The sequence below is a fragment of the Carlito syrichta genome, unplaced genomic scaffold, assembly GCF_000164805.1.
Source record: "Carlito syrichta isolate Samal-C Ts95f unplaced genomic scaffold, Tarsius_syrichta-2.0.1 Scaffold315848, whole genome shotgun sequence".
Taxonomy (NCBI): Eukaryota; Metazoa; Chordata; class Mammalia; order Primates; family Tarsiidae; genus Carlito; species Carlito syrichta.
Genome location: NW_007259944.1, coordinates 275,864 through 291,125, shown reverse-complemented (window position 1 = coordinate 291,125; position 15,262 = coordinate 275,864). Strand labels below are relative to the sequence as shown.

Below are 15,262 nucleotides of genomic sequence, written 5' to 3'. Positions count from 1 at the left end.
TGCTGGGCTCTGGTGATCCTTCTGCCTCAACCTTCTAAGTAGCTGGAACTACAGGTGCGCGCTACCATGCCCGGCTAATTTTCTGATTTATTATAGAGATGAGGTCTTGCCAAGTTGCCTAGGCTGGTCTTGAAGCCGTGGGCTCAGGCAATCCTCTCACCTCGGCCTCCCAAAGTGCTGGGATTATAGGCATGAGCCACTGTGTCAGCCAAAAAGTCACTTTCTTTTTTTTGAGTTGGAGTCTCACTCTGTCGCCCAGACTGGAGTGGAAAAAGCCATTTTAAAGCAGCAACCTAGTTGCTCTTCTGTAAAAGAACCATGGCCACAGGCCTATCCTCTGTCAGTCTCTCCATTTCATTTCACACCCCTTTGGCTCCACCTTCCAAACCCACACCACTCGACTAAACTCCAAGAGGCAGATGCTCATCACTATTCACCAGACACTGAACTCATACCTATTTCCTTATTTTATTACCAAAATGGTGAACGAATGAGTGAATGCCTACCCCTGTGGCTTCTTAGATGATGGTCCACATCTTTCATGCCATGGGCAGTCTTAAAGTGGCAACCTAGACAAAAGAAACAAAATAAGAGTTTTTCTGAAAATATAACCTCAAAGTGGAAGCTATCATGACCCTGACGCTTTGGTGAGTCACACACTGAACTCTGGATGCGACAGGACTCTCAGGACCAACAGGAAAGGCTGTGTGTACTGATGGAGATGCTCACATGTCATGAGTGTGCAAGGTGTCTCACGTGGGACTCACACAGCGAACTGGGCATGGGGAAGGGGCTCCCATGTGAGGGGTTACTCTTTACCTGGGTAGCAGCAGTTGAACGTCCTCTCTCTAAGAGTGGTTGCTTGTTCCCTTGACTCTGAGGGAAGCGTGGTCACAGGACTCTTCTGAGTGTCACTGCTTTCAGCAGGGAGGAAAGTTGGTTTGGGAACATCATTATCTAGTTCTGAAGCTGAAATGGAGGCATGAAGTTGGAGAGGTGATTGTCCAACATTGACTCTTTCCCCTCTAACTGGCTTTTTCTGTCCCTCCTTCAGGGACCAAGACTGGTCTCTACAGGATATGCATATTCCCAGTAAGTAGTCACCGGGTGCAGGTGATTTAGCGGAGCTGAGAACAATGTGGGTGTACCCTTAAATCACTGCGATTGTAACTACCATGTAGCAAGTTGAATAATTAACTTTCTTGACTATAAATACTGCTTGCTGTATTATCCTGAGGGGTGGATTCTTTCTTCACTGACAAGCTGCCCATCGATGACTCCTGTGAGTTCTAATAAACCCATATCTTTCCCTGCTAGACACCCAGGTGACTTCTTTGGAACAGATAAAGAAGTTTACGTGCAAGCCCTCTCAAATTTGGGGTGGCTACATTACAAAGTTTTACTTTTTCCTCAAATGTAACCACCATGGTGAATCTCACAATACAGTAGAGGATTGGACTTATTTCATCTGCCTTCACCACAGCTCAAAAAAAAAAAATTAACAATGAAAGTCATGTACACTAGTCTTGTAAAAGACCTCTTCCTCCAACTACCATTTCCAGGAAATACAGGGGGCAGAAGGTCACGGTCACACAAGGGAACAATTGACAAATATCCGGACTAAAAAACTTGACATTGAGTGCTTCTCAAATGATGTGAGGATCTAGTTTTTTCAAACAATTTCTGGTACATACCAGACTAAAACTTTTTAGAAATATAATAAACAGTGACTGGACTCAGTGGCTCAGCCTGTAATCCCAGCATTTTGGGAGGCCAAGATGAGTGGAGTGTCTGAACCCACGGGTTCAAGACCAACCCAGGCAACTTGGTGAGACCTTGTCTCTACAATAAATCAAAAATTAGCTGGGTGTGGTAGCACACACCTATAGTTCCGGCTACTTGGAAGGCTGAGGTGGAAGCATCGCCGGAGCCTAGCAGGTCGAGGCTGTGGTGGCCAGGAGTGTGCCACTGCCCTCCAGCCTGAGTGACAGAGTGAGATTCCAAATCAAAAGGAAAAAAAAAAAAAAGAAATATAATAAACATAAAGTAGGAGAAAAGTGAAATAAGATACAAATAAAACGCCCACACATTAGATGCAACAGAAAGCTGGTTGCCTCTTTGCAGTGTCAAACTGTTTTTTTTTCCCCCTTTAAATGCTTACTCTGGATTTCTGATTTGTTTTACCTCAGTTCAGCAAAAGGTCACAGACCACACATCACTGATCTCTAGGATAAAACAGTTGTTTTAACACAAAACTTAAAAGAAGATTGAGGAGGAGAAAATCGGAGACAGACTTCAACCTAACTTGGCTTCTGATGAAAACCCTTGAGACTGTGAGAAGTGGGCTCACCCACTGGAAGTTTGACATAAGGACTTTATGTTTTTTGGTATGAAAATGAAATTAGTGTTTTTAAAATCATTCTTGCTTGGCATAGTGGCTCATGCCTGTAATCCTAGCATTTTGGGAGGCTGAGGTGGGAGGATCAGTTGACCCCAGGAATTTGAGGCTGCAGTGAGCTATGACTGCTCCACCGTAATCCAGCCTGGGCCACTGAAAGACCCAGTCATTAAAAAAAAAAAAAAAAAAAATCCTAAAAATCATTGTCATGGTGTAGAGATGACTGTAGAAATATTTACAAGCTGTAGGATATGTATGTGTTTCTTCAAAATAATCCAGGCCAGGGAATAGTTAGTAGAAAGAAAAATAAGATTGGCTACATGTAGTTAATTGTTGAGATTGAACAATGGGTATGTGTGAGTATGCGTATCACTCTATCTTTAGAAATGTTGAACCATGTGAAATCACCATTTTTGTTAGCTAAAATGATCACATCATTTCATGTTTCAATCTAATATGTAGATGTCAAAATGTTTATGACAAAGACTAAGGACTTCCAGAAGATTATAAAATACTGTAGGGAGTGGTGGCTTATGCCTGGAATCCCAGCACTTTGGGAGATGGAGGTAAGAGGATTGCCTGAGTCCAGGGTTTGAGACCAGACCAGGCAACTTGGTGAGATCTTGTCTCTACAATAAATCAAAAAATTAGCCAGGCATGGCAGTACGCGCCTGTAATTCCAGCTACTTGGAAGGCTGGGGTGGAAAGATTGCCTGAACCCAGCATGTCGAGGCTGCAGTGGCCGGGAGCGTACACTGCTCTCCAGCCTGGGCAACAAAGTGAGACTCCAACTCAAAAAACAAGTGATCCAGTCTAATGGCCCTCAACTGGAGGCCAAATTGTCCCCAGGGAACATTTAGCAATGACTAGGGGCATTTTCAGGGTGCCACGATTCTGTTTGCATGCGTGTGTGATGCTGGCTTCTAGTGGTTAGAGGCCAGAAATGCTAAATATCCCACAATGCACAGGACAGAATTAAGTGTCCCTGAATGTCAATAGTGCTGGGGTTGAGAAAGCCTGCATGAGTCTATTCAATGATTTTTTCCGAGTGTCAGCTTGATATCACCTATATCACAATCACGGGAATCCTAAGTGTAGTTTCCTAGACTCACTGAAGACTGAGGAAGGGGAAGGTGGAGGACGGGGGGAGGGGTACATCCCAGGGATCTGCAGTTTAAAGCACATGCTGGGTAATTCTGTCATACTACTCTAATCCCCGCTACTCAAAGGATGGTTTCCAGAGCACCAGCATCACCTAGGAGAAATGTAGAGTCTCAGGCCCACCCCAGACCTACAGAATCTGTACTTTCACAAGATCCCCCGGTGATTCCTGTATACATTAAGACCTGAAGAACACAACTCACGGCCAGTGTTCTCAAACATGAGTGTGCACCAGATCACCCAGAGGGCTGGTTAAGACACGCATGGCTTGGGCCCATCTAGAATTCCTGAGCTGGTTGGTCTGGGGTAGACCCAGTCAGTTTCCCTTCTAACAAGTTCCCAGTTGATGCTAATGCTGCTGGCCTGGGACTCACATGTTCAGAACTTCTGCTCTGTGACAAAGGAAGAAACAGGCTCAGAGGGACACTCAAGATGGCAGGGTTGGAAGCGTTCCGCTGATCAGTGCCTATACTTGCCGTGTCTGCAAACCACTGATGCCAAGCAAGAGTGAAAACTGAAATCTAAGTGAGGTGTTGTATGACCCAGTGGTTTAGGGGACTGACTAGGAAGGCAGCTGGTAAATTTCAAATCCCGGTTCTTTTATTAGCTGTTTGTCGCTAGATAGGTTGCTTAACTTCCCTGTTCTTCAGTTTCCACATCTGTAAAATGGGAATTATGACCACCAATCTCACAGGTTTAGATAGAGATTCCATGCTTTAGTATAATTAACAACCTTGTATAAGGCCAGCACTATATAAATGTCATTCACTGGTGTACACATATAAGAGCTACCAGATTCCCAGGGGGAGGGAATGTATGTTTTCAACGCAAACCACAAAACAGGCAAAAGGGGGACAGGAGGTTAGAGCTATCAGAGAACTGTATCCAGCACTAAGGCTCTTCCAGATATAGCCTCTGATAGGGAGGTGGGAAGAGCCTCGCCAAGACACTCCTGTCACCTTTAGACATCCAGGAAACCAAGGAAAGTCCGAGCCCACCCACTCCTGAGAGTGCAACAGCTGGAGGAGAGACCCTAAGAGTGTGGAAGAGGGGACAGCCACACCCAGCCACATGAGCTTAGCCCAGTGAGCATGTGAACCCCTTGAGAAATGGCTGGCTCTCCCTCCCTAGGGTTGCTCTCTTGCCCGTCTGTCTTATTTCACTGACTTGGCGGGAAGTCCACCAATTCACCTTTCCCTTATATTTTCCTTCAAAAACCACGTGAGTTGCAAAACCAAGCTTACAAAGATTAAAAAAACTGTCCCTTGCTCAGCACCACAGGCCTAAAATCCCAAGATAAAGGATCGGCTGGAAAAGCGCTCTTTCTCCAAAGCAGAGGCTGGGCTTGAGGCTCCTGGCGGGCATGGCTGCCAGCCTCCTCCCACAGGGAGGTGCCTCAAGGTCTCCAGGACACACAAGGCCCCCAAGCCCCAAACCCGGAAACGCCAGGCACGGCTCCTGGATCGTCCATCGCTGCTTGCAGGAATCAAAAGTAGCTCAGCACAGCGCCTTGGAACTCCAGCCAGGGTTATCCAGCAATTCTCTTCTAGAAACGCCTCCTTCAGATATTCCGCGTCCCAGCTCCTCCCAACTCCCCCCTTAGCTTGGAGGGGTCGCAGGAGCCCCCACGCCCCTCCCTGTCCCCAGGGGGCCCTACAGCCCCAACCTGTCCGCACCCATTCGCCTGGCACACAGCGGTGGTTAGGGTACTCTGGTTAGGGTAGACACATCTTAAGTACATTTTTAAATACAAACTATTAGTTTAGGGAAAGTTTTCATTTAACTACTTGCCCTTCCACCACCTCCTCGGGAAGATGTGGTCAAAGTTCTCCGGACCGAGTGTTCTGGAAATTGCTGCGGAGTCGGAGAGCCCGCTTTCCTGGAGGTGGGAGCCTCCTCGGAGTAGGGACACGACACCCTCTTTCCCTTTCTGCGCAGGGAGAGGAAGGAAAAGTGGGGAGCAGAGGAGGAAGTCTAATTAAAACTCCTCTCCCACCTCTTTGCTTAAGAAAAAGTGCCAGCTAACCCGGGGGGAAAGGGGCAGGAAGAAGAGAAAGTAGGAACCGACACTATCTCAATCAGAGCGCACGACCAGCAGAAAGTCAAGCGCCTTAGAAAGGCAGACCCCTCAACTCCACCCCTGAGATTCCGATGGAGGCGCCCGAGGTGGCAGAGACAGGGAGAGTTAGGAAAGCTTCCCTCCTGCAGGTTCTTCTGAAGTGGAGGATCCCGGGACTGCAGGGTGAGGATGCTGCCTGAGGGGCTTAGGGCCGCTGAGGGTCTCCCCGCTACGCGGCGTCCTGACCCTCTTGAGCCGGGGGAGCCTGCTAGGTCCGATCGTGTCACTGTCCTGCCCCCACCACGGCTCCCCCTTCGCTCAGACAAAATGCAGAGTTCTGACTGGGGTTCTTCCCCCCACCCGGCCACGACCTGTCCCCAATCACCTTCTGGTCCTCCCCTGACTTCCCACAGGCTCCAGCCTTGGTGCTTGCGTTCCTTCTTCCCGGAATGCTCTCCTGCGGTTGTCCTGGTCTCGCTTCCGACATCCCCCGGGTCTTTCCCAGAAAGTCTACTCCTTGGTGAGGCCTCCCTCCGACACAGGCTCTCCCCAGTCTCCAGGCAAGGACGCCGAGGGCGCAGGTCGCAGAGCGTCCACCTTCCAGGCGCGCAGCCGAAGTCCAGTGCCAAGGAGGTCGGGGACTCGGGGTCCGGGCACCCCGAAGACAGCGTCCGAGGGGACCTCGGAGTATCCTTCAGCGAGTCTGGGAGGCTGTGTTTTCCGGCGCTTGGGGGAGTGGCCGGAGGAATCCACGCGGGAGGGGCATGATTTACCCCCGGAGGGTGTAATCGACAGGGGGTGTAATTCACAAGAGCGGAGGCCGGGGGCGCTCGGGTCGGAGTCCCGGACTCGAGGTGGAAGCTTCACCCGCCGTCCCACGCCCCCTGCCAGGTCCTCAGACCCGCGCGTGTCGCAGAAACGCCCGGGAAATGCCCCCAGGCCCCGGCCGGCGTCCGCGGCGCTACTCACCCGGCTCCCCCGCCACCTGCAGGGCCACCTCGGCGCGCTCCGGGCGCGCAGCCCGCGAGTCCTCGGAGCCGAAGTGCTGGGGCTTGGCCTGCTTGCGCCGCGACATGGCGTGAGGACCCGGCTCCCGCGCGTCCCTAGGAGTGGCCTACTTCACACAAGCGATTCCCGGAGTTCGGAAATTACCCCCCTTCGGCCGGAACGCGCACGTCCCGGCAACTCAGCTCATCAGCCGAGCAGGGCGATTTATCCAGAGTCCTGACGGCTGATTGGCCTGGAGCGGCCACACCTGATAGCCCGCACCACCTGGCAGCTCGTTAGAAATGCAGACTCTGGGACTCCACCCCAGACCCGCAGAATCAGAATCTGCATTTCAAGGAGATCCCCCAGGTGATAGGTTTGCCCATTAAAATTTCAGAAGCACAGCTCTCCTTCAACTTTAACGTGCGCGTGAGTCACTGGGGATGTGGTTAAAATGCAGATTCTGATTCAGGGGGTCTGGAGAGGGGCCTGAGCTTCTGTATTTCTGACGAGCTCCCAGGCGGTGCTGCCGCTGGTGCTGGGGCACGGGCTGCGCTTTCACTTAATTGGTCTGGACTGGGACTGGGGCAGTGGTGTAGTTTTTAAAAAGCTCCCCGGGTTATTCTGAAGGGCAACCGAGGTTGGGAAGCACGACTTCCACCCGAGGTTCTCAACCTTGGCGGCAAATGCAAATTTAACGTTTAAATGAGATCAGAGGTGCCAGTTACAGATGCAGATTCCTTGGGTTCTGGAAGGGGGCGGCTGAGGTCAGGACTGGGCATGTGTACACAGCGCGCCCCACTCTGTCCCCTGAATTTGGCGCACGGGGTCTAGGACCATACAGGAGAGGCCTCTGGTGCCAGCGGGGACGACAGGCCCGCCCAGCAAGTAGTCCTCGGGGGTTTGAGCTAATTGTTGTTCGTGCTCAGACTGGCTGGGAGCTTGATGAGACCTGAGGGGGACCCTTCCTTGCCCCACACGAACGACATGCAACAGGGAGCAAGCAAGCCGCCCACAGGTGTTTACTTTTTCCAAGTTGGGTTGTTACTTAAGACAGGGCTGTGTCCCAAGCTTGCCCGAACCTGAGAATCACGTGGGGCCCTTGTTAAAGACCCAGCCCAGCTCAACTCTGAAGCCTGGGGCAGGCCTGAGAATCTGTATTTTTAACCGCGTCCCCAGTAGGTTTTATGGTCGAGAGAGTAGGAGGAAGACGTCTCCTGCAGGCCCTGTGCAGGGGTGTTGGTGGTGGTGGGGTGGAATCAGCAGCTCTGTGACAAGCCTTCTGTGGGGTTACCGTTGGCAAACACCAGGGCTGGATCTTGAGAAGATTTTTTTTTTTTTAACCTAATTGTTTACATTTCTTAAAAGTTCACCTGGGGGTGGAGGCTGTGGTGGCTCATGACTTTGGAAGGCCCAGGCAGGAGGATTGTTTGAGCCCGGTCTGGGCAACACAGTTCTAGACACTCCAAAAGTTAATAAAACAAAATAACCTCAATATGCTGTATTCTAAATATGTCTGGTATTAACATCTTTTTTTTTTGAGTTCACCTGTTTTCCTCAAGCTTCCTGTTGATTTTCAGGTTGTGAATCGACTTAGGGATGTTTGTGTAATGCTGGGTGAAGTCACTTCAGACTGTGTCCAAGACTTAAATTTTTTTTTTTAAAACAACGTTTCATTTTTTGTGGGGGGATGTGTGTGTACACGTATCTGTGAAACTGTGAAAATATGCACGTGTGCTGGTGTTGGTTGTGTCTCCTTTTGAGAAGGAGACTGGAAAACTGGGACTAGTGGTTGTCTCTGGAGGAGCTGATAAAGGGGGTACAGAGAGGGTGGGGGATGGTAGAAGTCTGAATTCTGTTTACACTGCTGGAGGTGAGTATGTGTGTCTTTGGTATGTATACATTATGTCACCTCTAGAGTATACAATTGGATTAATCAATTCTTGGTACATGATACATTATCATTAATTACCTATTGTTAGTCTACCTGTGTTGGGTTGCTTGTTCGCTCCTGGCTTTATGTAGTGTGGTAACCTAGCAAATCTGAGCGGGCTTGTGCGTAATGTTCATCTGTTTCAAGTTCACCCAGAGCTCTAGCAGGGAAAGACATTGATTTATTAGAACCAACAGAGGCACCAATGGCGGCTGGTTGGTGAAGAAGGAATCCACACCTCTGGATAGTGCAGTAAACAGTTTTATAATCAAGCAAGTTAATTATTCAACTTGCTACACTGTGGATACAATCACAGAGATGAAGGGTGCTGCCCACACTGTTCTCAGTTCTGCTCAATCACCTGTACATCATGACTCATTCCTGGGAATATGCATATTCTGCAGAGACCCCCCCCCCCCTTGAGGGAGGGGCAGAAGGAAGCCAGAGAGAGGAGAAAAGAGTCAGTGCTGGACAATTACCTCACACTCCACCCCTACATTGACCTTTTTCCACCCTTACAGTCTTTTCATAACATGGATTTTCTGCAAGTTCCCTGGGGTGGAAACATGGCATATACAATCAAGGACACAGGATCCAAACAGCAAAATTGCTACTGTGATGATAACACCAGTGATGACTTTCTGCCAGAAAGAAGTAGCTTAGAGAGATGGCTAAGGGTGATAAGATGAATGTTTGAGAGGAACAAGCAAAGGAAAGTCCCGAGTATCTGGTAAAACACAAGCAACAGTCCTGTCCCGTGACAGTACTGTGGCACTTTGGGGAGGTCTCCCTGGCCTGGAATACCATTCCCTAACAGGCCTAGGATCCCTCTTGTCAGTGACATGAAAGGATAGTGGGGCCGGTTGCATGACTCACGCCTATAATCACAGCTCTTTGGGAGGCAGAGGCAAGAGGATTGCCTGAGCCTAGGGGTTTGAGATCAGCCTTGGCAATTTGACGAGACCTCATCTCTACGATAAATAAAAAAATTAACCGGGTGTGGTGGCGCGCTACTGTGGAAGACTGAGCCAACAGATTGTGGCTGTGGTTGTCGTGATGTGAGCATGCCACTGCCTGGGTGAGAGAATGAGACTCCAACTCAAAAAAAAAAGGATAGTGGAGGTGTCCTGAGTGACCACATAGAAATGATAATAGTCCGCTTTTTGAGTATCTGAGGCCCAGGGTTATTTCACGTAACAGTATTTTTTCCTTTTTTCGTAACCGAAAGATGCATAACTAAATTATGATGTATTACTTCTCTCCAGGGAGCAAGCAGGGAGCTCCGTAGAGCTTCAGATTGAACTTTCCTGCTTGAACTCTCCATTGGGAGAATATTCTCTCTGGGTACTATATCTTGTGGTGCTGGCAGCACCAGGTTATTCTTGCTTCCCCAACTTGGTAGCAATGATAGTTCTTGTGCTTGGATTTGCGTCCTTGGGGGCATTGCCCATGGTTGTGTCAACATGTTTAGGGGTGCTGGATGGCCAGCATGGGGTCTCTCATTGAGAGTATGGATTGCTTCATGCAATTGGGTCTTCCACTCCTGCAATTGCCACATACCTCGGCCCCACTGGGGCTTGTTTATAATGGTCCATTGCTGCTGGTGCCATTGTGGCATCCTCAGGGTCAGTCCTTTGAACACTGCCTAGCTGTCTGTACAGCCTGTCAGTGGCCTGGCTCTTTAGAGATCACCAACCACACTGCCTGCAACTCTGTATTCACTGGGTCCTGCTATGGGTTGGTTGGTGCACACAGTTTATCTGGGTTGTCTGGTGATCGACTCTGTTGCCGAGAGAGCTGGATATACTGGGCTCATCTACTGTTCGATGGAGATATAGTCGATTTTGGTGTCTTTCCAGGATGTAACCAAAAGCCAACAGGAAGTCAAGCTTTCCCCTGCTACTGCCAAACCCCCAAGAAAGCAGTAGCCAACAACAAAAAGATTCCAGCATAAGTCCCTCCCACCCTGAAAGAGTGAGCATGCAGGTAGCTGCCGGCATAACCTCACAGTACACAGTCCCTAGAGGCTGGTCCTGGTTGGCACCACTCTCCTCATGGCCGTGGTACAGACAGAGCTCAGAGTAAGACCCAGTTTGGAATACACAAGGTTTAAAAAAAACCAACTTTATTTTAGAGATGTGGGGTGCAAGTCAGGATTAGGTACATAAGTAGTCTATGTGCAGGTGAAGTTTGGGCCTCCAACTGGTCCTCACTACCCCTGGTTTAGGACCAGGTACACTTCGTGTTGTTACAGGTTCCCCCCACACCCCGCTCCTGTCCCCCCTCCCCCCATCCCCCGTCGTGTCCTGCAACTGCCAATCCCTCCCTTGTGCTTTTGTGATTAGTGTTCAGGTCCCACTTATGAGTGAGAACACGTGGTATTCAGTTCTTTATTTCTGTGATAGATTGCTAAGAATGGTGGTCCCCAACTCCATCAAGGCTTAATTTATTGCTGGAATCTTTTTCCTGTTGACTACACCTATATTGCTGTGGATAATATTGGAACGCTTTGTGCATTATACGCAACCCAGAGCTTACCATCTTGTAGCAGATTTGGGTAACGCTTCCCTTAGTACTGATATTCATGCAGATTGTAAAGACCAGTTCACATTCGCCTGAGAATGAAGACAATGGACGTTCATGGTGCTACCAATGGGGTATTTGTACAGTCCTACGTTATGTCACAGCATGTTTGCTCAAGATTTGGGAAGTTGGGGGCTCTCTATTTCATTGTATAGATGATGTCATGCTAATCTCTTTTTCTCTTACAGACCTAGAGCAGGTGGCCTCCCAGCTGATTGAGTATATGCAGGGGAAAGGACCATTGGCTGTTATCGACAATATACAGGTTTTCCATGCTCCACACTGCCCAAACAGCTGCAAGAATTTTTGGGTTGGTTGGGGGTATTGAAGGGCATTTATTTCACATTTAGGGCAGGTGGTATGACACTTATATAGATTAGCCAAAAAAGGATCTTAGTGGGACTGGACAGAGGATTGCTGCCAAAAACCCTGTGGGCACCCTGGGTAATATTTGATGTAAGTATTACCCAGAAGGGCATTGGGCCTTCTTCTTCTTCTTCTTTTTTGAGTTGGAGTCTCACTCTATTGCCCAGGCTGGAGCGCAGTGGCATGCTCACAGCCACTGCAGTCTTGACCTGCTGGGCTCAGGTGATCCTTCTGCCTCGGTCTTCCAAGTAACTGGAACTACAGGCACGTGCTACCATGCCTGGCTAATTTTTTGTAGAGATGAGATCTCATAAGTTGCCCAGACTGGTCTCGAACCCCTGGACTCAGGCAATGCTCTCATCGTGGCCTCCCAAGGTGCTAGGATTACAGGATTGAGCTCCTTCCATTTTTAAATTTTTGAGTCAGAGTCTCCCTCTGTCACCCAGGCTGGAGTGCAGTGGCACGCTCATGGCCACTGTAGTGTTGACTTGCTGGGCTCAGGTGATCCTTCTGCCTCTGCCTTCCAAGTAGCTTGAACTAAAGGCATGAGCCTCCACACTTTGCTGATTTTTAAAAATTTACTGTAGAGACAAGGTCTCGCCATGTTGCCCAGGCTGGTCTCGAACCCCTGGGCCCAGGTAATCCCCTAGCCTCCACCTCCCAAAGTGCTGGGATGCCTTGGGCCTTCTAAATCAATCCCTTCCCTGTACATTTGATGTAAATATTACCCAGAAGGGATATACTTGGGGGTCTTGGTAGTGACAAGGGAAAGCTTAACTTCCATTGGCTTTTGGTCACAGACCTAGAAATGGGTCAAAGCCCACGACAGCCCTATCGAACAGCAGGTCAATGCAGTTTATCAAGCTCTCTTGGCAACTGAGCCAATCAGGGGACAACCCTGGTAACTGTGCACACTGCTCTGCCCATAGTGCAATGGACCCATGATATCTCTCACAAGCCCCGCACTGCAGCTGCAGAGGATGACCTTAACCAAATGGCAAGCATACCTACAGCAGCGTAGCAAACTCTCCACAAATGCTCTAAGCCAGGAACCGCAGCAGCTCCTAGGGCTGATAATGTCCGTTGATAAGGGGTAGACGACCTGACTGCATGAAACAATCCACACTCAATGAGAGACCCCATGCAGTCTGTCCAGCACCCCTAGACACCATGCCACAACTATGGGAAATGCCCCCGAGGATGCAAATCCAGACATAGGAATCAGTACTGAGACCAAGCTGGGGAAGCGAGAATAACTGGTTGCTGCCCACCCCACAGGACACAGTAGCCAGAGAAAACTCTCCATTGTCCCTGGAAAGTTCAATCTGAACCCTGCTGATGTTCCTTGCTTGCTACCTGTGAGAGGGATAGATCAAAATTAGATATTAATCTTTTGGTTATGGAAAAATGGTTAAACACTGTTAAGTGTAATAACCTGGGTCTCAAAAACTCAAATGAGGGTTAATTATCATTTCTGTGTGACAGTTCATGACCCCCCCCCCCACCACATCCTTTCATGTCATGGACAAGAGGGCTCCCAGTCCTGATAGGGAATGGTATTCCAGGCTGGAGAGACCTTCCCAAAGTGTCATGGTGTTGTCACAGGATAGGAATGCTGCTTGTTTTACCTGATAATTGGGACTTAGCTTTGCTTGTTCCTCTTAAACATCTGCCCTATAACCCTTAGCCTAAGACCCCTTTTCTAAGTGGTTTGGATCACTAAGCTTTCTTTTTGGCAAAAGGTGATCATAGGTGTTATCACTGTAGCAATTTCGCTGTTAGGATCCTGTGCCCTTTATTGCATACGTGGGATTCGGTGCCATGTTTGACTCCTGTTTCTACTTCAGGGAACTTGCAAAATATCAATGTCATGCCAAGATCATAAGGGTGGAAAAGTTCAGTGTAGGGGTGGAGTATAAGCTACTATCTGGACATAGACTCTTCCCCCTCCCTAAGTGGCAGCCTCTGGCCAAGGCTGGTCTCTGAAGGATATGCATATTCCCAGTAATGCTGAAAGCAATGTAGGCGTCACTCTTAATTTTAAACATCGTATAGCAAGTTGATCAACTTACATGATTATAAAACTGCTTGCCATACAGTCCTGAGCCTCAGCTATTTCAACAATCTGTCGCCATCTGGGCCTTCTATAAATTCTAATAAACCCATGTCTTTCCCTGCTGTACTTCTGAAAGCTTCTTTAGAATAAGTAAAATTTATGTGCAAGCCCTGTCAAATTTGGAGTTACCGCGTTACAGGCTGTGTTCCACCTATTCAGTGACAACCTGAACATTTAAAGTCTCATTCTAGTAGGGTTAGCAAGTTCACCCCCCACTTCCTGAATGATTGTATTTAATCCCACCCACTGCCTCCTAATTTCTTTGCCAATAGGGGTAAAACCATTTCTGGAAGCTTCTCTGTCCTAGTTTTCTCTCTCAGCCTATTTTTCGCTGCATCTTGAATTCCTACCAGTGTCAAAATTCCTTTTCAAAATTTTTATTTTTACCAATCCTCACGAACTCAGCCTTATTCTCTTGAATTACCTTCTTGGTTTTATGCAAATCCTATGTCTCTGCCAGAAAGTTTGGTTACCTTTGACGTGTTCAAGTCACACTTGTGAATTTCAATCAATACTCTACATTAGCACTTAGCATATTATGGACCGCTGACCAAATTTAGCCTGCTACCTGGTTTTGTAAAGTTTTATTGAAACTGACATGTTCATTTTCTTGCAGTCTCTGGTTGCTTTTGTGTTAAAGCCATAGAGCTGAGAGCTGAGGTCGCAAGAGAGTTTTATGGCTCTCCCAATAGCTTTTGATTTAATTGTTTACTATTTAATATCTAGCCCAAATCTGTTTGCTCGCCTCTGCTCTACTGGGAAGCCAAGTTTGCAAGGTGATACCAGGTGGGATCTAAGACCCTTCAAATCCTCACAGCTGCTAACAACAGATGACTTCTTTCCTGTACATCTAAAGAGTCTAACACCAGAAGTACAAGGGATGTTTATGTGATTTGGATCTATGGGTTCCCACTTGAAAGGTCAAGAACCCTTCTGTTTCTAGAACAGAAATGCAGATAAGACTCAGAATAAACGGCGAGAGCTAACAGTAGAATCTGTAAAACAGCATCAGCATTCAGTAACAAAACACTTTTCTGATAGAAAACAATAGCTCCAAAGAAATTATTAATTCCCTCGTGGGTCTTCTGCCATTGTTTTAATCTTCTTACAATGGGAATTCAACAGTATGCTATCATCCACCTGATGTAAAACAAATGGAGTCACATTGGTCCAAACTACTGTCATTAACAAAATAAACTATGTACATCTATTTCATAAGTGAAATAGTCCCCTGGAGACCGTCTATAAAAATTTGTTTTCACATCCTTCTGTCTAGTTTACCGAGAACAATGGATCTAGTTAAATTGTTTGAAACACAGAGATGTTCAGCTTGATGAGGCCACACAAGAATTTATATATAAAAAAGACAGCATTTGAAGAAAAGATGTCAAAGAACAAAGAAAGAGACTTTGGATAAAGTACATGTCCACTAAGATTCCACAGACGCCCAGGCTCCGGTCAAGTATAAGGTCCATCGATGACAAGGTTGGATGTTCAGTTGTTTGCTGGTTCAGTGAACTCTAAATGCTTTCTGTGATTAAGATGCTGGTCCCAGGCTGTCCCCACATCACATATCCCAGCACCAAGTCCAGGGCCCATGGGGGCACCTAGACTTTTATGGATAGAAGTGGACAAACTTCAAGTTCCATGACCCACAAT

At 48.0% G+C, this 15,262-nt stretch overlaps 1 pseudogene; it reads right to left on the bottom strand.

Moving 5' to 3' along the window:
- The window catches only part of LOC103276030, a 16,238-nt pseudogene extending 9,545 nt beyond the window's left edge, over positions 1–6,693 (bottom strand).
- Positions 6,694–15,262: the final 8,569 nt, after the last annotated feature.